Raw genomic sequence first — 16,495 nt, forward strand, 5'->3', positions numbered from 1 at the left:
GAAAAGGTAGGTAAAAACATCAGTTTTTATCAAAACGTGAGAGAGGGAGCGTTTTGCAGGCGCGTGGGTGTGCGCGTGACAGACACATGAAGGAGGGGCGTCCCCGCTCGGAGGAGCAGCGCGCGCACGGACAGTTGGGAGAAGGAGCACGGGGACCTTGATACATCTCCGGGACGTTGTTTTAAGATCTTTCACAGGTAAGAGACTAAAATTGTGTTTAAACAGAGAAATGACGGCTCTCTTGTGAGACCTTTAAAACCTGAGACCACGCTGGCTGCTGCCACACCGCGTAAAGGATAAATGTTGCTGAAACAAACAAAAACCGTTAAAAAACGTGTTTCTTAGCCAAAAATATTCACCTTTGACAACAGCTTTCGATGCGAGTTCAAGTGTATAAATTACAAATGTGTGGTTTTTGACAGATTTTGGGGTTAAAATTGACGACTTTCTTCGGTCTTTTCCTGCCGCCTTTTCACCTGGCAGCCCTGTCATCTTCAGTCTTGATGTTGAGTTTTAGGGCATGTCGGCTGTTGACTTTGACTCACTTGAACTTAAGCTGCCGTTAAGTTAGAGAAATGCTCCGACATTGTAGATAAAACTGTATCAAGTCTACGGGGGTCAACTTGTGTTGTCTTTCGTCAGTGACATGGTGTTCTTCCACCCTAAGTCTGACTCAAAATATTTTCGGGGACAGGAAACGTTTTTTTTTTTTTTTTTTTACAAGTATGCAGAAGTGCTGCTGTGCTGTCTTGAGATGCTGACTTGAAAGAGCTTATCTCTTCATATCTCTTAACTAGAACATTTTACTCATGTTTGACGGGACCAGCCCCCCTGCCTGTGTGCATGCACGCACACTCATTACACTTATCAGTAATTTCAGTCTCAGTAAAAACTGACACAAAAAACAAGATTTTTAAGCTATATTACGGGTTGCATCTTCAGTCCTTATTCTCAGTTTACATTACTGGTATTGGTTTTATCTCCTGTCTCATTGTTGGTCAAATGCTTTCAGTCTTTGCTGTTCACAAGTAGAATTTTTTAAAAATGAACATAGTTTGGCTTAAACCAGTCATACACAATATGACCTGTGTTCATGTGACATGCCGTTCATAAGAATGGTGTCCTGTCCAGTTTTTAATAATTATTACTACAGTAGAGCTTTTGATTATGTGAGGCTATGGCATGAGATGGCAGGGGGCAGCAAAGTTTGTTACTTTATATCAATGAAAAGCTTTGACCATTAAACCTAAAGGGCACGTTTGCCTAACATAGAAAAAAATCTCACCTACCTACTGCATGTACAGATACAGAAATCCATCTCTGCAGTTTCTGCCATCGTGCCAGTACAATGGGGGTGGACGAAATCTCGTGGTGGTTCACAGTATTGAGAAATTACACTTAAAAAGTTCAACAGCAACATATTTTTCCAGTGTAGCAGTCATAAATTCAGAGTAATCCACAGACTTGTCAGGAGTTTTCATTGGAACTACTTTCTATTGAAGAAATAGGCCTGAAAAGTGGTTGATTTGTAGTTTATTTCTGTCAGTACATCAGAATTGCTGTTTAGAGCCATAGTTTTATGGCTTCTTCCAAGGTAAATGCGTATATTAAAGGGTTGTTTTGATGTGGAGTTGACAGCCGAAGTGTTTTCTAAATGGATATCACTGATCCGTGAGGTCAGTGCCAAACTCACATTGTCAACCCATGTTTTTACTAACCCAGCTGTGTGCAGCATTTTGCATGCATGTAATGTTGCATTTGCGCACAAATCCAACTAACAGACAGAGATTATTATGGTTGGATTTTTGTTAATGTTTACATGCTAGCAAACTCTCTATTCCCAGCTATTGCTTTTATTTCAAATTAGGAGAATACATTAATTAAGATGCCACGTTACCACGACACAACATATTGGCTTCCGCTGCAGTGCTGCTTTGCTCTAATATATTAGGAAGAATCTGGGGGCTAATATATAAATATTATCACATGTCAATGTGTGTATTTCACTCCTCATTTACATGTCAGCCATGCTTCATTTAATTCAGTTCTTTGGCTGACTTTTCTTAAGTAGAGTTGCAAAGTGGACTTTTCCTGATATCATTATATTGTTTAAACACTGGATGAAAGGAAATCCTGAGGTTTCTCTTAAGTGGCAATGAGAGAGATTGTGTAGCTGTACAAACACAAATGTCTTGTGAAAACATCATGTTGCGCTTTGTTTATTCACTAGAAAAATAAAAGTACAATTCTGCTGATTAAAGTTGTTTGCTCAAACTTAATACCTATTGCTGTTTGCATTGCAAACTGAATTCCATGTTTCATGTTCACTGTAGCAAAGAATGGGAGTTTGTAAAATGTGTAAACCCACGGACAGGATGATTAATGCACTCCTGCCACTACAACTGTGCACATAGATCACATTTTACCTCATGTTTCTGTCTATATGGAGCATACATAGTGTCACCATCTGCATAAAGATGACAGCCATGGTGTGTGTGTGTGTGTGGCGAGCGGGGGGTGTATCATTTGGATGATTACATCACTAATCCCTTTGTCAATAGCTTATGGGGTTACAAGTAGCTGGTTTTCTGTGGTGAAGACAGAGCTTCAGCAGTTCCATTATTCAGCCAGAATAAAATATTAACATCAAATGTATTTAAATAGTGAGTGTAATAAAACTGAGTTCTCACAAAGGTGAGGGGAAAAAAAGCAATGCAAAGGGTTAAAAACCAAGTGAGGAGCAAACAGGGCATTGATTTTGAAGTATGGAGCTTGTTTGTGTGACTATAATAGGCATACAAGACTACAGAGCGGCACCACATTAGGCTGGGGTTGAATTCTTGGTCATGGCTCAGTGGATCAATGCACTGCTGCGATGGTTAGGCCCTTTCATTGAAAAGCTGTAATCTAAATTGGTGACATACATTGACATTTACCATTGGTGTGCAGTTATCCATGGTGATGCTGTGGTGTATCTCATTTTGACACGATGGGAAGCTTGTTGTGATTGTGCATGTTATTAGATAGATTTTACAGTTAGATGGATCTGGACAGGGACCGTCTGTTGAGGGTTATGCAGCATGGACACACACGCGCTCACGCAGAACAAAAAACCCAGGGACAGATCTGTACTGTTTAGAGTGACGCCAGAGTCTACTATCCTCAGTGTTGTTTTGTGACGAGTCTCTTAATAACCAGTGGTAGAGTTGTTTTGTGTTTCTTTTTCCTCTGTCATGCAGCCTCAGCTGACCAGTGGTTCCTTGAATGAGGTTGAAGTACTTTCGTTAGCAGTTCTCCAAAACTTTTATTTTATTTAAGAAAATCTTTAATTTTCAGATTATATATTAACTGCCTGCACTGTTATGTCACATTCACTGTAAAAAAAAACAGTGTTGCATTTGCAGTCCTTGAGACAAAATTAATCAGGTCATTTGGCCTTTTGTGGACTAATGTGTATCTATTGGTGCATCATCTGTATCCTGTGGTGTATTGTTAATCTGATCATGTAGTGGCCATAGTTTCTGACTAACTGATGCTTTTTCTTCCAAACCAAAGTAAGAAGAAGCGTTTGGTCTGTTCAGTTTAACTCCTGAGTTTTGTTTGATTTATACAAAATATACTCTTTGGTGCTCAAATTTGTGTGCTGGTGCTTAAGAGAATGCTGATGGCTTGTGTGGCTTACCTAAACATACACCAACCTCCTGATGCAAACACACATGCATTCAGCACATACATAGTCAAGGCCTGCACTTGACAGTTATGGTGACCTTGACAGGAAGTATGGGGAACCTTCACAGGAAATGTGAATGTGACTTCTGGCAGGTTTTCTTCGGGGTTAACACCATCTGACAGACAGAAACGCTCTCTTCTTGTACTACTTTCAGTATCTTCCCTGCTCTGCAACCATCTTGTCTTTTCTGTTTATAAAGGATAGAATATTTATTTATTCCCAATTAGTTATTCATAAAGTAGTATACAATCACATTAAAGTATCTAATTTAAAATATCTGATTTTGTGCAGTAATAACACAGTAAACACCACCCACATCCCAAAATAGCATTATTCTTATTAATTATTTCTCTCTTGTCCTCAGGCTTGAAATGAGAAGGGCTCCTCTTGGTGGACAGTGTGCTAATCCCTGAACACACACTGGGGACTAATCGGACTCATTAACTCTGACTCGGGTGCTTCTAGCCAGAGATCAGCACTAATCCGTCTTTCACACAGCCTTTGCCGTGTATGTTATAAATGCTCTTTCTCTTTTCTTGCGCTCCATTTATCATGCAAATTTAGAAAGACATCAAACTTAGCAGACGAAAAATCAAGTCGCCTGTACATAGTGATTTTGTGACGTTGTATTTAAAGGTATATTATGCATGATTTTCCTTAAAAACAATGTATGGACTCATACAAAATAATCCCTCTCAAACATCACTTATGACCCACTAGAAGTTTGTGGCGGTGTATTTATCTGCAGAGACTCTGCCTGTATTTTCTTATTATTTTGCTGTGTTCGTGGTGCTTCTGGGGATCAACAGCATGCACGGTGTGAGGACTCGTGGCATAGCCACAGCGGACAGGATGAAGCTCTGCATTCACACAAAATCCGCCAATTTGGGTTGTGCTGAGGTGCGGCATGTTTATTTGTGTTTTAGAACATAACTTCGTGAAACAATCAGAAAATAATGTTTTAATTATCTGATTCACGGCTTTGTTCTTGACAGCGCCACTCGCTCTCTTCATTCACTTTCTAGCTTGTTCGACCACCACTGCTCTCTCTCTCTCGCTCTCGCTCTCGCTCTCACTCATTGACCTTTTAATGCTGTGATTATAAACACCAACCAACAAATCCTGCGTAGAATGTCTTTAAGCTTTTCAAGAAGACGCAGTGGCCCACTTTAAGCGTGAGGTCAGACATCATCTCAGAATTATTTCTGACACAATGTATTCACTTTTTACAACAGGTGTCATGTGAGATTGTTTAACATGGCCTTGGTGGAAGGCATACACAAGAGCAAAAACACTGGTCATCAGGTCATTGGTCAGTGATTCAGGCCACTTAGTACCACTCACACCGGAGCCACCATTCTCTGGATTGTTTTTACACTGCTTAAGCTTGTTTGATCTATTTAAAGTGAACCTAACCTCATCTCAGTACCCACTGGTCTAAGCTTGTGAGGCTCGGGTGTAGGTTAGAGATGACCTTTAGTTGGGTGATGCCTCTCTCCATCTTTCACTCCCAGGATTTCCCCCATATTGTGTTGTGAAATTGTAGGAAGCTTCCCCACTGTAGAAAAATAACACACATAAGCAGGACGCCACTGGGACCGGGTTCTCTAATGTCACTCAAGGTTCAAAGGTTTCTGTCATTGACGTCATCAAATCTGCGGGAGACTCAATCTCACTGTTTAAACTGACTAATGGAATCTATGAGCAGCTGTTTATATATATTTTTTTTTTTACACTGAATACATATTTTTCTTATCTCAACCGCTTGACAGTTTAAAATCAGCAACTTCAACTTGATAAAACCCTAATTGATTTTGCATCACACATTTTCTCATGATTCTGAAAGCCTGTGAACTAGATACATAACACATACTGACTGATTATCTGCCCTTTTTTACAAACCACATCTAATTTCTACCAAATCTCTACAAACTGATCTAAATTAACTACAAATTTAGATTAAAAAAAACAATTGATTGCAAGTATTCTCTTCCTTACGAATTCCACACGAATTATCACTGCTGCAGCAAGTTGTTTTTTGTATAATAAGTTGAATCCAGATCCTTTGTGTGTAATCAATGTATGTTTAGTGGTTTTAGGTTAAATACACCTGTATGTTGAGGGTCTGGTTAATAAATTTCCTGGTTAAAAAAAACTACATTGTGAAGACAAAGGAACATTGGAACAACAAATCTGTGACAAAGTTTCTGAAAAGCACTAATTGAGGAAATGATACATGGAAATTTTCAAGGCACTGAGGGGCAGCACAGGGGACTCTGGGTGTTAATCAGACTTGATTGGCTGAGGGCTTTTCTGTGTCAGGGGTTTCTTCAAGTGCAGACATGCAGGGTAGGTCAAGTGGAAACTAAACAATTGACAATAGGTAGGCCTAAATGTTAGTGTAAATGCACAGTATTTGTCTGTAAATGTGTTAGTCTTGTGACAAAGTGGTGAATTTGTTCCATTTATAGTCTATAAGTGATGCACATTGTCAAAGTTTTATTACAGGTGTTAGAGGCAGTGACGTCCTCAGGACACATTAGAGACAGTTACTAGGAAAGTTATTGAACAATTTAAACTTCTCTCTCCTCTTTGCATGACTGAAACCCCTTGTGTTCATTCCCGCTTACCAAATCTAGGTTACAAGGGCAACAGCTGTGTGTATATTGTGTTGCACAGGTCTGACAAAAGCAGTGCCTGAAGCGTTATAATTTTTATTGCAATAGTGTGTGGCCTGTGGTTGGGCTGAACAACATGAAGTGAAGTTGATTTAAGGCTGTTACTATATCTGTATTAGATTTCATAGCAGTGTGAGATGAAACAAGGATTTGTTGTAAAAGAAAAGAATTACATGTGGATGGTAAACACAGTCATTACAGGAACTTTGAATTCACGCAGATAAGGTCTTAAACTGACACTGTGGCAGCAGTGACATCACTGTTGCAAGTAGACTTAGTCAAACATAACTGAATACAACCCTAATAATCATTTAAGTAAAAAATGTGTTAATTCAGCCTGCAAAACACTTGATTACATTTTTATTTTTATTTTTTACTTTTATTTGCTGTACAGCAATGTATTTTAACTGCCAGCATGGTTATTGTGTGGTTCACTGCACATCATTACACATGGAAACCTGGTGACCTCCTAAGATTTGATGTTTCCAGGAATTTGAATTAAAAGAGACATTGTCTGCCATTGGCATCATTTCTGGGTTGATATATTGGCAACTTTCCTTGTCCCAGAGTCCCAGATAAGTTTCTCTTCTGACTCTCTGCTCCTCAAGTGCTATGTGGAGCAACAGCTAGAGCATCAATTTGTAGAGAGCACTGCTATTAAAGGCAATGAGAAGACCTAATGTGATCACCCATACTTGTTACAAGTCCCTATCACACCCAGTAGTGAAAAGTAACTAAGTACATTAACTCAAGTGCTGTGCTTAAGTAATTTGAGGTACTTGTGCGTGTTATATGTCTATATATGTATACATGTATGTATGTATGTATGTATGTATGTGTGTATACACACACACACACACACACACACACACACATAGATGGGTGACAAATTAAAGGAAAAACCAAAATTAAGTGTCTTAGTAAGGTGTTGGGCCACCATGTGCTGCCAGAACAGCTTCAATGTGCCTTGGCATTGATTCTACAGTCTCTGAACTCCTCTGGAGGGATGAACACCATTCTTCCAAAAAATATTCCCTCATTTGGTGTTTTGATGATGGTAGAGAGCGCTGTCTAATACTTCGGTCCAAAATTTCCCATAAGTGTTCAATTGGGTTGAGATCTGGTGACTGTGAAGGCCTTAGCATATGATTCACATCATTTTCATACTAATCAAACCATTCAGTTTCCGTCGCAGTTTCCACACAGTTTCCTTCCGTATTTACTGATTTCTTTCCCATAGATCTAAATGCAGATGTCACTTTAGTCACTGTTACTAATGAAACACCAGCCAGCTTCTGCCATTCGTGCCCCAACCATTAACTCGTTCAGAGTCACTTACATCTTTTCCTCTTGCTATCTTGATACGAAATCAAAATCAACTGGGCCTGCTCAGCATTTCTATACATGCCACAGAGCATGATTGGATGTCAATTGCTTAACTGTACCTTACAGTGCATCTGTTTGGAAGCAGATGTTTCTCCACTCATTTATTTAGGTTTTATGTATGTATGTGTATATATATACACTTTTTATTGCACTACATTAATTTTACACTTTACCTACTTTACCTTACAAATGAAGATTTTACATTAAAAACATATGAACTTATAAAATTTGGTGTATTATTATAGATTAAGCTACCTAACAGTTTATAAAGTAGTTAAAATCAGCTCCTTTTCAACCAGCTACACAACAGTTAAATAGCACGTAGACGTAAATGTATATAATAATAATCTAATAATAAAATATTTAAAAGTACAACATGCACAGGTATAGTTTTTCCTGCATTGAATACTTTTACTTTTCATACTTTAAGTAATGATACATAATTTTACTTAAAGGTACAGTATATAGGATTGAATAGCATCTACTGGTGAGGTTGCAGATTGCAACAAACTGAATAGCCCCCTTTGCCCTAAGCGATTATCCATTTCTGCCAAGTCTGTTCAGCTAGATACCACTAAATTCTACACACTGCACTTTTAAGTAACATTTTCACTGCAGGACTTTTACTTGTTATGAAATATTTTTTTGCAATGTGGTATTGCTACTTTTACTAAAGTAAAGTAATGTGAATACGTCTTCTGCCTCTGACCACACCTGTTCCTTCCTGATACCATCCTTTTTTCATGTACGCCCTGTGCCCCGGGTGCATTTCATGCCTGCCACTATAAAGATGTCACGGTATTTTCTCACCTCATGACCACACTTTGTACCCTGATACACAAGACTGGCCCCCTCAATAAAATATTCTGAGCATGTACATGACATTTGATAATCATAATCTGGATTATTTTTACATGAACATTTATATTATATATCATTATGCAGGCCCAAATAACTAATATCTACAACCATAGTTGTGGTTTGTTTTGTGGTTCTGATAATTCATGTTTATATCCAGTGTCCCTGTACACACCTTACAGCACTTTTTAGCTAAACTCATTTGTTTTTATGAGGGAGTAGGTCTGCAGAAATTTGAATAGTTGAATCTATTGTGACATTTTTTTCTCAGAGCATGTGCTTCAATATTTGAAAAAGGTGGAAGGCCAAAAAAGAAACTATATGATCTGTGATAGGACTTGAAAGCAAGTATCCCTGTTTCATGTGTGTTGTTCAGCTTTGTAGCTAGCAGTGAGCAGTCATGCTACAATAAAGGTAGCACTGTAACACCCTGTGTGTATACATTGTTGGGGTATTAATTTATGAATTGTGTTTTCATCGTATATTCTATTGACATCATCTAGCCTCTAATTTTCAGTCACAAACAACTTGTTCAAGACTGCTAATGTATCTTGCTCAGAAAAGCATTTGAGGGGCCATAACAGGCCATGCCCTCTTTTACTTCTGTTGTTTGGAGAGGATCAGTGTTGCTGAGATAGGATGCTTTGGAGTGCCATTAGAGGAATGCCTCTTCACCTATTGTCTGTTAAATTGTTCCATTTACCGGGCATCTTCCCCGCCCACAGCCCCTTTGTGAAAACACTAATTGCAATCGGCCTTCAGCAGTTTGGTGATAAAATGTATTTTAACGCAAACACACACTCCAAAAGAATCTTTTATTTATAACCAAAAAGATACAATCAACTATACATTCAAACTTCTAAAACCATGTATAATGTGCCTATAATACATTGGCATGAAATAATGTGTTGACCATAACCTGCTTTTATATGTGTGTGTGTATATATATATATATAATATCCTGGTGTGGTTAACTTCTAGACTGAATGCTATGTCGAATGTTGAAACACCCTGCAGCCAGTGTGAGCTGATCCATGCCTCCTGTGAGCACTCGTTTGAGTGTGGATGGTGCAGATGTGTGGGTGTCTTGCTCTCTCTCTCTTTTCCCCATTTTAATTTCAGTATTTTTGTGTTTTTTTTGTGGTTGAAGGACATTATGTAATGCTTATGAGAGCACCCCATCTGGAGAAGTGCCGTTGAGATGCAGAGTTTGCAGAACTCACTTTAGAACTGAAAAACAGCTTACCTGTGAAAGACATTAGTAACTGAGGACACTAAAGGAAAAGGAATTTGCAGTGCAGCAGGTAAACAGCTCTTAGGCATGAATAATCTCTGTAATTCTGTGATCACCCATTTTGAGTATTTTTGATGGATATTTGGCAAGTGTTAATATTTGAGATATTGCTAATATTCCTTGACTTTTTTTTATGTAGTAAATCTAAACTTGTTCTAAAACATCAGCTTGTCATTTAGTGTTTAAATGAGTTTAGAGGTTTGCGCTTGGTGGATGATGTTTTGTGGTGTTACTGTGTGGGTATGCATGTTCGCTCTTTCAGAAATATGTAATGTTTGAATGCCACAGAGAGGTTTGTGGCACTTTGCTGCTTCAACAAGCCACTCATTGTGCTCAGCTGGTTAATGAGTGATTAGCCAGGATTCTCTCTCTGTTTGAGAAGAAGAGCTGGTAGACAGTTACATGAATAAAGTGGAAACCCCAACATTAAGGGGGATATAACTGGGTAGAGGCTGGCTGACATTAGGGATGCGCAATTAAAACGGCACTAGATAAAATTTTATACATTTGTAGCTTGAATAGAGAAATACAATAATTATCTGTTAGTGAAATGTCATAGGTGTGCCTTGTCTACAAAAAATATTATCATTCAAAGATTTTTATTGAGTTAAGTGTTTTAGTTGTTTTAATTTGAGGTGTGTTATTACATTATCCAGCCAGTGTTTATGAGATGGTGATACAGTCTTTTTCCATTTTAGGAGATTGATTTGTTGAGCCAGCAGTGTATAAAAGGCCACAATTATAGCTTGGTTATCTTGGTGATCTTTAGCCCCTCGTCAAACACTCCAAATATGGCCATGAAATGGTTGGGGAAGACTTAAGAAACCAGAAAATAATCACATTTAAGAAACTGGAATAAGACAATTTGGACATTTTTGTCTTAAAAATGGCTTGGAATGATTAATTGATTATCAACATAGTTGGTGATTAATTTAATAGTTGGCAACTAATCGATTAATCGACTAATTATTGCAGATGTAGAATGAACTAGACCAACCGCTAACTGCCAGGACATTTCTGATTTTTTTTTTTTTTTTTGAGCCGAGCTCCTTCTCCCATTGCACCTTAATGTGGTCCAGGGAAGAAGATGTGGCTGTGTGGATTGTCTCATATAGGATAGATACTACACCCTTTTGCAGTGGATTCATTTCCAAGCATTCAAACTGCTCTGTTGTTGAAGAAAAGAAATATTTTTTGACAAAACTTCTGACCTGTAGGTATCAGCAGAAGTTAGACTAGAAAGGCTAAACTCTGACTGCAATCTTTAGAATGAGAGAAAGCATATCTACAAAAATGAGTGAGTGACATTTACAAGTAGAACAACCAATTTTACGTGTTTGTTTAATGGGAATATTATAATTTATCAACTATAATTTATAATTGTAATTTTATTGAACATTGCAATGAAACTAATGAATTCCTCATTTTGTTGTTGCACCCTTTTGACCTTGTTTTGGCAACCACTTTTAAAAGATCTGGTTTCTGTAGTTTCACACACACACACACACACACACACACACACTGCATCCTTTGTGAGACTGTCACAGGCCGCTGCTGTCACCATTTGTGAAGCAGTGGTCCAGTAGAACAACCCAAAGCTTTAGGCTCAGGTGTCAAGGGAAGCTATTCCATTAATGAAGTGTGGTTAGTGATCCTGTTCTGTGATGTTATCCTGTCTTTTTTTTATTCAAAAAAGTTTTTGCAGAGAAGAATGACTTGTGTTACGTATTGAGACTACATCCCTCTTATTTGTCAGTGCTGCTCCTCTCAAGGGCAGAAACCATGTGCCCATAAATCAAAAATAAATCAGCATCTGCGCATATCCATCCTAAGTAGATCATTGTTTGTCCCCACATAACTTAAAATCAGTGGTTGCTTTCATAACAGAATCCATCTGTGACTAATTGTGCTGTGGCTGTAGGTTCCCTTTTTATGAAGCTGTCCTTGCAGTGTTGTTAGGGAAATGAGTCATGGTTGCCAAGGAAGTGAGATGGTGTGTGGTCGACTGTATGTCACAAGGTATGGTTGGCCTTCACTCAAGAGAGCTCTCAGAGCATGAAGACTTGTATTCTTGCTTAATGTTAGAGCTCTGTAGAAATGCATTCAGATTTGGAGGAATAAAGAAACAGAGAGAGGAAAGTAGAAAGGGTGAGAGTGCAAAAAGAGTGGGAGGGATAAAATTTTTAAACTTGTGGAAAAAAGTGTTTGTCTTTGTGCTGTCAGCTCATTTGCAATATTCTGAAACCCCAGCACTTAAATATGGTGCAATCTGCTATAGGTTGAAAACCACACACACATACCAGAAAGACTGGCTGCAACGACACATTTACAGAGGCTGCTTAGACTGGCTAAGTTCTACATCTTGAAGTTTTTAAGGTGGCAATTTAATCCAGAACTTGTAGTTACACATTTACAGTATAAATCAATTACTCTGCTCTGTGTAACTAAATTAACTTAATTCAAAGCAATTATTGCTAACAGCTGGCAGTTTGTTGAACATAAATCTCTCTGTCTTCCTCTTTCTAATGTGTGATGCGAGAAAGTGTGTTTGTGTGTCTCTCCGTGTGTGTGCCGTTGCTCAGTACAGGGTGGTCTGCGAACATTTGAAAGGTCGATTGATTTTGGTGTTTTTAGAAAATTCCAGTATCTTCCAAGCTCAATGTGCTAGACACTCAAGCTGTTCTTCAAGTAGTTTTAAATTAAGTTTATTGTTTATTTATTTGTATCTCCATTAGCTGTTTCTAGCATCTGTAACATCTACTCTGCCTGGGGTCGATGTGAAGTCTATGGTGTCAAGCAATTAGACAGAGACAGTCAAACAATCAGGCCAGTAGCCTACTGCCATGTCTCTTCCTTTGATTTCTGTTAATGAACTGCGTTGATGAATTTGAATAACGTGGTTACAGTTGTACGTTGTACATTTATGTTGGAACAGCTGCACAGAAACTTTGCCTAAATAAAATGCAGTATAAAATAAATATCATTTTAATTTAGGCATTATAAGTGGAATCTCTGTAGCCGCCATAGCTCTGATGTAGTTAAGTTTATTAGGAGGCACATGTCAACTATGGTGTAGCCTACAAAGTAGCTTCAAAGCCTACGCACATACTGTAGCAGCATTAGGCACAGCGTAACGCAGAATATAAATCCAGTTTAAGCATCTGGTGCCACTTTCAGTACTTGCCCTGTCCCTGCGTCAGGAATAGTCCTATTGTCCCAGTGCTGAGATGTGTCAGTTCCCACATTTGCTCCCCAGATTGACCCATCACGGCTACTGTACTAAGCTAAGTTTCAGGGTTTAAGGACTGTCAGCATGCAGGTCGATGCAGTTTTCTTAATATTTCTACAGTAAAATACCTTAGGCAGAAGTTTTAACAGGTGCCAAATTTTCAGTCATCTTGTGAAGATTTGGAGATTGTGTTCTTTGTTGGCTGTTCTCCGTTTAATTGATGAAGTGGCTGTTTTTTATTTCATGTTTTACTGAATACTATTGGGTGTGTTTTCTCAGTGGGTAGAGGTTTAAAGAGACTTAGCACTGTGCAGTATTTTCATATTGCTATTTCTACAGTAAAATATTAGGAAAAAGATGGGATTTTTAAGCAGTTGTTTTTTCGTTGTTGTTGTTGTTGTGGTTATGTGTGTTTTATCAGAGGGCCTAGGTTTAAAAATTGTGTGATGTTGGATAAGGCCTGCTGCGAGATACACTGCATTGCTGAACTCTGATATATGAATCAGCACAGGTCACTTAACCATGATGTATCGGTGTTTGTAGAGTCTGATTTTTGTTGTAAATTCACTTCAGACGGATTGTCTAATAACTGAGAGAGAGAGAGAGCTGCTTTGAGTTGATTTTGATCCCTCTGATATTAAATCATGTCTTCAGATTGCCCTTGGTGTCTTTCCTCAGGTTGTTGTCAAATTTGTGGTGTTTTCTAATTGCAAATATTAATCCTCAGTACTCAGCCAATAGTCTACTTGTGCCCAGAAAAAAACTTGTAAAACTGGAGTTTCTGCATCACTCCTATAATGTACAGTGACAAGTCCAATGTGTGTTATGGTCATCAACTGATGTGGGTCATGATGCCTCCTATGTGTGTTGGCCTGAACTGATACTTTACGCCTGGGACACACAAGATGCGTGAGCAGTGCGTCTGCGTTGCAGAACCTCTTGCTTTTCATTTCAGCGCCCATAATAACAGGTTAGAGCAGCCACACAGCTATGTCGCGTTATCTAGAGATTAGAGGTCTCGCCTATTTTCTCTGCGTGATGCGTTCGGTTCTCAGCAGAAATAGGGAAAACGATAGAAAGATAGGGCTGCCATTAGCAGCGCAGCAGAAGCACCGCAGCAGACACGCTGCCTGTGTGGATGCTGCAAGCATACGAGACGCAGCAGTTTAGCGATGCACACGCACTGCTCACGCATCCTGTATGTCCCAGGCGTTATTTATGTAAACAAATCAGTCCACACCTAAAAAGTGCTGAAATTTGATACCCAGGCCAAGCTATAGTTTTAATCATGTTTTTAAGGAGTGATATCTACAGCTACATATGAAACTAGCCATTTGTTAGTGAGTTAACCTGACTTCACATTACCCCTGTTGAATATGCAGACAAAATACTCTTTTATGCCTTTGGTTGGGGACTTACCCTTAACACATACGGTGAGTTCTTCACACCTGGATGTGGCAAAGTGAGACTGTGACTCACGTTTGGGAGGGGCTGCAATGAAACTTCAGTCATCTCAAACCAGTTCCTTTGAGCAATACTGCACAGCAGAAAGATTCTCAGTGGGAGTAAGCTCGCCTTCACCCATCTCAGCCAAAAACTCCTCTTCCCACTCGGCCGCAGAAACCCCGGGAAGGGTGCCGCTGCCTCCAGACATTCCTGGCTGTTTGACTGTTCAACAGCGATGCTTTCCTGCACATTCCTTGGCTCGCAGTGGCAAAACATAGGGGGTGGCTTTTACAAAACATGTAACTCTAGCCCTGTCACATACTGTATGGCTGCCACAGACAAGGCCTCCATTGAGAATCAGGAAGAGTAGTGTGCCACAGGTGAAGGCAGAGCCAATGTAAAGTCCATGAGGTGGAGTAAAGAGGCTCTACTAAGGTTGTTCAACACAGGTCTGATGTTAGTTGTATTTAAAGGCTGATACAGGAATACAAATGATAAGAGTATGTCTCATAAACAATGCTAATAAAGACACTCTGTGGGAAGACAAGGATGCTATTAGTTAAATCTTCAGGCTTCATCCACTCCAGTTATCCATAGCTCCCAGGAGGCATTTGAGGTAATGAGATCCCTCAGTGCTCCTTCTGCGTCACTGCCACCGTCTGACCTCTCAGCTGCTGCACAGCTGTAATTGAAGGCTTAGCAGAATGTGACGTGCCATGCAGCGCTTATAGCACATACAGTCAGCATTTCTTTTTCCCGTTACATGTATGGTTTTTCTTAGCACAGCTATTCAAGTGGTTCTACCATGTACACCAGGGAGTCAGTCGATCAGCCTTGTTCAGTGGCAGTGAGGCATTAAGTGCTTGGCTTACATCAAACCCAAAAGCTGTTTAAAATTGAGTTAGTTAAGTTATATATTGTTTACCTCTGTGGTGATATTTGTCCCATGCATTTGAGCTATCCTAATTAAAAGCAACACCAGTTCTGAAGCTTGTGCCTTAATCAAGGGCAATGGCTGGAGTATTCCTAATACCTAACACCTAACATTCCTGTCTTTTGGCGTCGGAGGAATCCTATGTGATGAAACACTGCACCACCAATCAGTTTTATGCTGATGGGTCTCTGAGCAACTCTGTTGTGGCACTTAGGGTTTAAGTGCTTGGTGCAAGGGCAACTTATCAGTAGGAATGGGAGAGAGTATATCAACACTCCGTCACCTCACCCAACCTCACTTCTTTTGTAATAGCACTGTTGGCTGCAGTCACCTGTGCTTAGACTACACACTGGCTCGATGGTGTGGTGTAAGTGTGTGTGATGGTGTGCGGACAGGGTGTGTTTCACAACACTCATTGGTCCTCCATGTTTGGGCCAGAGCCAGGCAGCTGTTCTCCTATGCAGACAAGCTGACTCCTCCCTGAGTTCACACCCATGTCATTTAGAGTCCAGAGTAAAGTACAGACCTTACATCCTTTTTACCACTTGTTCCTGGCTTTAAACATACTGGTGACTTTTTTATATGCAGTTAAGTTTTTGTCGACCGCTCAGATGACCTTATGACCTGTTGTGTCCATGTTGATGGGTTACAATCTACTGTAACATCTTGTCCATACAAATAGTGTTTCAGCTGCATTTTTCTGTCCATCTCATGCATGTCTTGATTTAACAGATATGCATCTATTTTAATCAACACAGCTGTCTATACAGGATGTCTATCACCTCACATTTCACTCATGCTTTATGTGCGTAAGTGCAACCTGAAGTGCGTTTATACACTTAAAGTTTATTGTGTTTCGTTTTATGCACAATAACAGGGATTGTGTGCTGTGTCAAAATGTGCCCTAAACATTGTGCCTGAAGGCATTCTGTATGGACTC

At 39.4% G+C, this 16,495-nt stretch overlaps 1 protein-coding gene across 4 annotated transcripts in view; it reads left to right on the top strand.

The window, feature by feature from the left end:
- Window positions 1–105: 105 nt before the first annotated feature.
- Window positions 106–16,495, top strand: part of adcy7 (adenylate cyclase 7) — a 61,449-nt gene continuing 45,059 nt past the window's right edge. For 3 of the 4 annotated variants that reach the window (XR_006095424.1, XM_042405743.1, XM_042405760.1), the window contains exon 1: window positions 106–197. The gene's annotated coding sequence lies outside the window, so the exon portion shown is untranslated. The remainder of the gene's footprint in view (window positions 198–16,495) is intronic. The other variant, XM_042405751.1, reaches the window with a different exon arrangement.

The sequence above is a fragment of the Thunnus maccoyii genome, chromosome 1, assembly GCF_910596095.1.
Source record: "Thunnus maccoyii chromosome 1, fThuMac1.1, whole genome shotgun sequence".
NCBI lineage: Eukaryota > Metazoa > Chordata > Actinopteri > Scombriformes > Scombridae > Thunnus > Thunnus maccoyii.